The 5,765-nt window shown below is 40.7% G+C and overlaps 1 protein-coding gene across 3 annotated transcripts in view; it reads right to left on the reverse strand.

The window, feature by feature from the left end:
* The window catches only part of cunh18orf63 (chromosome unknown C18orf63 homolog), an 18,290-nt gene extending 16,428 nt beyond the window's left edge, over window positions 1-1,862 (reverse strand). For 2 of the 3 annotated variants that reach the window (XM_015049245.1, XM_015049243.1), the window contains exons 1-2: window positions 1,808-1,862; window positions 543-923 (exon numbers count right to left, since the gene is read on the reverse strand). The gene's annotated coding sequence lies outside the window, so the exon portion shown is untranslated. Of the gene's footprint in view, window positions 1-542; window positions 924-1,807 lie in introns of those variants that run through there. The other variant, XM_015049244.1, reaches the window with a different exon arrangement.
* Window positions 1,863-5,765: the final 3,903 nt, after the last annotated feature.

The following is a 5,765-nucleotide window of genomic DNA, read 5'->3' on the forward strand; positions in this document are numbered from 1 at the left end:
TCAGCAAAGAAAAAGGGAGGAAGAGACGATAAAGCTGATAATTAAAATGAAGTCGATATGTTTAATTTATCGTGCAATTAATTGATTTATCGTTTATCGCGACAGGCCTTATTACAAGATAAAAGTCAAACTAAATGGAGGATAAAGTCATAATAGTTCAAAACTCACATTACTAGAAAAAAGTTCTAATACATAAGAAAACAATTTTACATCAAAAATGTCTAAATAAATTGAAAATTATTAATCCTGGCAACGTTTAAATAAAGTGAGAATGAAGGCGCCCAGCATCAGCCGGACTGAGTTTACTTGGCTTAGAAAGCCAGACGGAGAAACTGTTCCAGGTTTTACTCATTAAATCAGGATTTTCCTTGAAACTTTGAGTTTTTTCTCTTATATTCTGACTTTATCCTCATAATAAAGTGATTTATTATTAATAAAGTGATTAGTTTCTTATTGATCCTCATAATAAAGCGATTAGGTTCTTGTCCTGGTTCTGACGCGCCGTCAGCTCCAGGACTGTCCAGCAGGCGGCGCCGGCCCACCTGGGCAGGACGTGGCACCAAATGGGCCCCCCAGTGGAGGACGGGTCCAGGATGAAGTCCGGGTCGCTGCAGAACCTCTGGAGGACCGGCGCCGGCAGCCCGAGGTCGTCCAGCTGAGACAGAGACACAGACAGGTTCAGGTTCTGGTTCCGGTCGGTCCACTGCCCCCCTCAGGGCCTCCTACCGTGGGTGGTGGCGTTCTCACGGCGCTGGCTTCGATGCTGAGGCAGAGCCGACCGCCGCTGGTGCTCAGCTCCAGACCTGAACCAGAACCAGAACCGTCAGCTTTGGCGGGCCGGCAGAACCTGATGCTGCAGAGGAACAGGAAGCAGGACGTACTGACGGCGCTGAGCGTCCCCCGCCAGGTCAGGAAGTCTGCCCCTGCAAACAGGACCAGGTCAACCCGTTTCCTCATCACAGACTCAATCAACTGAACTTCAATAGTTTTGATTATTGATCAATTTTCTGATCCATCATTTGTCTGAATGGCCTCCAGTCTGGATCTGATACTGGAACCAGTATGACCCGATATGTTGTCATGGAGACGCCTGAACAGCAGCGTGGCTAGTTTTAGCTTTAGCCTAACAAACCGCTGACCTTTGACACCTGAACAAACCAGACAAAGTAACTATAGCAACAAGCATGGAGGGGGCAGAATCATGCTGTGGGACATGACAGACAATAAGTGTTTTATTAATTTATCTGTTGTTTTTAAAGATTCTTAAACATTATTTTTAATTTATTCCATATTGATTATATTTACTTTATTTGTTTCAAATATTTTCCTAATTAATCTGCAGTTTGTTTATTCATCTATTTAATGTTTCAACATCTGTTAATGTTTTGACATCGTCATCATTTTATAATAAAATTCAAATTAGTTTAATTAGTTATTTATACACTTAATATATTTTAGATTCTGATTTTATTTTTATTGAGAAAAATGAACCTATTTATGTATTTATTTTGATACAAATAAATGTGTCATTTAAATAGATATATTTATTTTTTTAAGAAATAAATCTATTTATATTTATTTATTTAAATAAATGAATTTTTGTCAAGAAATAAACTTGATATGAATAAATATTTACCAAAATAAATTTTCTATTTCAATAAGCCAATAAATATTCTCTGCTCCTCTGGCAGTGAACTGATTCATATGGATATGAACCATGAAGTCATGACATGTGGCTTCATCCTCCAGGCTTCAAAGCTGAAGCTGATTGGTTGAACCCTGAGGGGGCGTGGCTTGCTCTGCCTACCTGAGATCAGGTAAAGTCCTGCTTTGTTCCAGCTGGGAGCCAAACGGCTGATCAGAGAGTAAGAGAGGCAGCACTGCAGGTCGCCTGGAAACGGCGTGTGAAGACCGCCCAGCTGCACACACACACACACACACCCACACACACACACACACACACACACACACACACACACATACCCAGATAAACACACAGATAAACATACAGTCAGCTGACCCCTGCTGGCTGCAGACGGTAACTACAGCAGCCTGGTCTCACCAGAAGACGGTTTCTGATCGCAAAGGCCTGAAGGACGCCGCGCTGCAGGAAGTGGACCTGACAGGGAGACACAGGTCAACAAGCAACACGGCAACATGGAGCGGCAACATGGAGCGGCAACATGGAGCGGCAACATGGAGCGGCAACATGGAGCGGCAACATGCAGGTCTGAAGCGTCCCAAACATGTCCTCCCTGCATCAGAAGGTGAACACAGGGAGGACAAAAAGCTTCACACTGAGCCAACATGTCCAGCAGTGACCTTCAGCAGGGTCACTCTGAAGGTCGCTCCTCTTCACTCCATCCCGGTTTCCTGCAGAACTTTCACTGACTGCCTCTGATGAGAACAGAACCAACCGGACTGAACGGGTCAGGCTGCTGCTCTCTGCTGCAGGCAGTTTGTTCAGTTAGTTTGGGTTTCCCTTCATCAGCAGCTGGTTTAACTTTTTACAAAGTTAAAAAGGAGAAACAAAGGCTTTAAAATGTGAGCTTTCCCTAATCATTTTGAATCAGTTCAGTCACATGATTTCTAGAATCGTTGTCTGTTTTCAGTCACAGAGGGACGAGCTGCAGCTGCTGCAGCGGTGCATGCAGGTAGCGTGTGAGCAGACGGGGTGGCGTGCAACGTTTCCACGGCAATCATTCATGTTCCTGTCAGCCTCACAATGTCTCAGTCTCCAGATCTGTGGAACAGGAAGCTTCCTGCTGCAGCTGAGAGCAGAACACGGCCTAAAGTTTACATCTTTATTCATCTGATTTATTTTAGCTTTTTACATAATAATTATCCTTAGTCTATTACCTACACATTATCTATGATATACATATATTTATTATCATTATTTACTAGTATTATAAAATCTTTTAAATTTATTAAATCTTTATTTTTATTCCCCCTCTTTAGCAATTTTTAAATCTGCTCTTAAGACTTACCTTTTTCGGTTGGCCTTTGATTCAGTTTGAGATGCTGCTTTTCTGTATTAATCTGGGTATGTTTATGTATTATATAGAGTGTTTTACGTCACTGCATTGTTGGTTTTGATGTGTTTTAATTTTGATTTTTATTTGTTTAATCTTGTGATTGTACAGCACTTTGGTCAGTGGTACTGTTTTAAAGTGCTATATAAATAAACTTGCCTTGCCTTTATCCGATTTTTAATTTTTTTTATTAGTTGTAGTTTTATTATGGAAGTTATTTAGTTATAATCATTATTATATTTTTTACTATCATCATTATTTTCGTTGTACATTTTTTATGCTATTCAGCCTCAATATTCAGCTCAAATGATTTATATTTATATTTAGACCAAATTATGTCCGATCTGAATGAGGAAGTTACCAAACTTCCATCCATTTTCTGCCATAACGTTTCGCACTATAATGCTGCTCATTAATGCCAATAAACGTTGCAGTGAGTCTTACAGACATGACCGCGGTGACGTCAGTGATGGAGTCCAGAGCAGGACAGGCCAGGATGTCCGAGTACAGCAGCACCAGCTGTCTGTGGAGACAACATGGCGGACAACATGGCGGACATGTCAGAGCGAATCCTCAGCTTCACGTGTCTCTGCTGTAAGCAGGTGATGGTTCAGGTGTTTACCTGCAGGTCTTGATCTGATTGGTCCTGGGCTCCTGCTGCTCTTCCTCCAGCGGACTCAGCGTGACGCAGACCAACTGGGTCAGATCCGGAAGTCCGAAGAAGAACAACGACTTGGGCCCGACGCCGCTCATCCTGCTGAAGCCACAACTTTACTTTATATTTACTTTTTCTATTACATAAACTCTCCTTTTAAATCAAACCCATAACTTCTTCAATAGATTAATTACAATTATATTGTAAATCCGAAAGTTTGTGTCAAAATTAAAATTCTTTAGTCGCGGGGGGCTATGATAAAAATAAAACATTACAACACATTTATAACTAAAGACGCAGCAACAGAAACACCTGTTAATAAAGTAATATTAGGATAAAAGTTCTTCCTCACCTCGTTGACTCCTGAACTCGGTCAAATCAAGCTAATTCAGTTGGGTTCAATATAGCCTCGATTTTTCTGGCTAAAATAGTAAAATCACATCTACTCTTCAAGGTTCTCACATTTGTTTTCTTTAAAACCAGTTAAATTCAAAGCAGTAGTTCAGAAGATATGAAAATCATTCCAATTTGCTTAAAAATCTCAAAAACCTTTGCTCGAAACAAAGCTGGGCAACACAAAGGACGAGTCTTCATTCCTGATTTCATTCATTGTGACTTTTTTGTTTTTAGTTCAGGTTATTTTGAATAAATTTGCTCAAATATATTAAAAAGATGATGCTGTATTCCTCTACAACCTTACTTACATCCATGTGGCTGTTGTCAGTATTTTAGTTAAGTCTGGTCGATTTTTTTCTTCTGCTACAATGTAGAGAATCTTTGTAATATAGACCAGCTTTGAGTTTCTGGGCGCGTGTTTCCCGCCGGAGACTTCCAGTAGTTAAATCAAAGCTGGTCAGTTGGACAGGAAGCTCTGCTGTTAACAGTTTGGAAGCCGCTAATGTCCAGAGGAAATCCACATTAAAGCAGGCCCTCTGGCAGCACCCAGCGGGTAACTCAACACGCATTACGTGAGGTGCGTGAGATAAGCCAATCCTTGCGTGAGAACTGGTTTCCTTGAAAACTGTTGAACTTTGGTGAACTTTAGCCTGCTTTGCCCCACAGTCTTCGCCCACAGCTGGGCGATGACTGATGTCTGGTAAGAACCAATCAACGACTCGCTTTGTTAACAATATGGAAGTTGAGAGCCAATGAGAGTACTAGAATAACTTAGAGGGCGGTACCAACTGTGCAAGGTTCTGCTTGGTGCCTTGAAGCAGTACTACTTAAACACAATCGTACCGGAAGTAGACGTATTTTTTCAAAATAAAATCTCAATGATTATCAATCTAATTAAATTATTAAGTTAATAGCCAACAACTGAGTCAGTAGTCCACATATAATTATTTACTAAATGGACAAATATACTTCTGTCTGGTTTAAATATAAAATACTTACTCAGCTCTGGCTACATCAATATCCAACTGTGAAAAAATGGATAAACATATGAAAAAAAGGAAGAAGAAAAAAAAAGCCCAAACATTCCTTAGTAATCATCTTTCATTTGTGAATGATGATTATGGTTAGAACCCCAGCAGGAGAGAGAGGGAACATTTTAAAAGCAAACCTAAAATCCACTTTTTAAATTTAAAATCACATTTTCATGGAATAAAGTGAAATGACTTCAGATTTACACGGCTTTTCACTGGTCAACAACTTTATTGAGGAGGGGCAAGGCGGTTCGCCCAGGGAGTCAAACAGGCCAGGACCGCCTCTGGCTTCTCAGGACACTCAGTAATGCGTTACAGTAAAACCAACAAATGTTTTAATTGTATTTTATCTTAATCTATTTGTTTATCTTTTTATGTATTCGTTTCCTGTTTAAGAACTTTTTAATTTTGAGCTGATTAATTAATTTAAATACCTTCATAAAATTGTTCTTTTAATATGGAGCTGATAGCGAAAGTTCAAGCTGGAAGACTCCGCGCCCTCCGTTCGTCATGCTCGTCTCCGCCCTCAGCGCTGGACCTCACCCGGCGCGTCCAATCATCAATCAAGCTCAGCATAAAAGGATCCACACCCAACCGGTCAGCCGGTTCCCAGCTGCGTTCAACCCACCACCTCCCCTTCTCCACCCA

This window comes from Poecilia latipinna, unplaced genomic scaffold, assembly GCF_001443285.1.
Source record: "Poecilia latipinna isolate Pla-1442-1.1 unplaced genomic scaffold, P_latipinna-1.0 Scaffold936, whole genome shotgun sequence".
Lineage (NCBI taxonomy): Eukaryota > Metazoa > Chordata > Actinopteri > Cyprinodontiformes > Poeciliidae > Poecilia > Poecilia latipinna.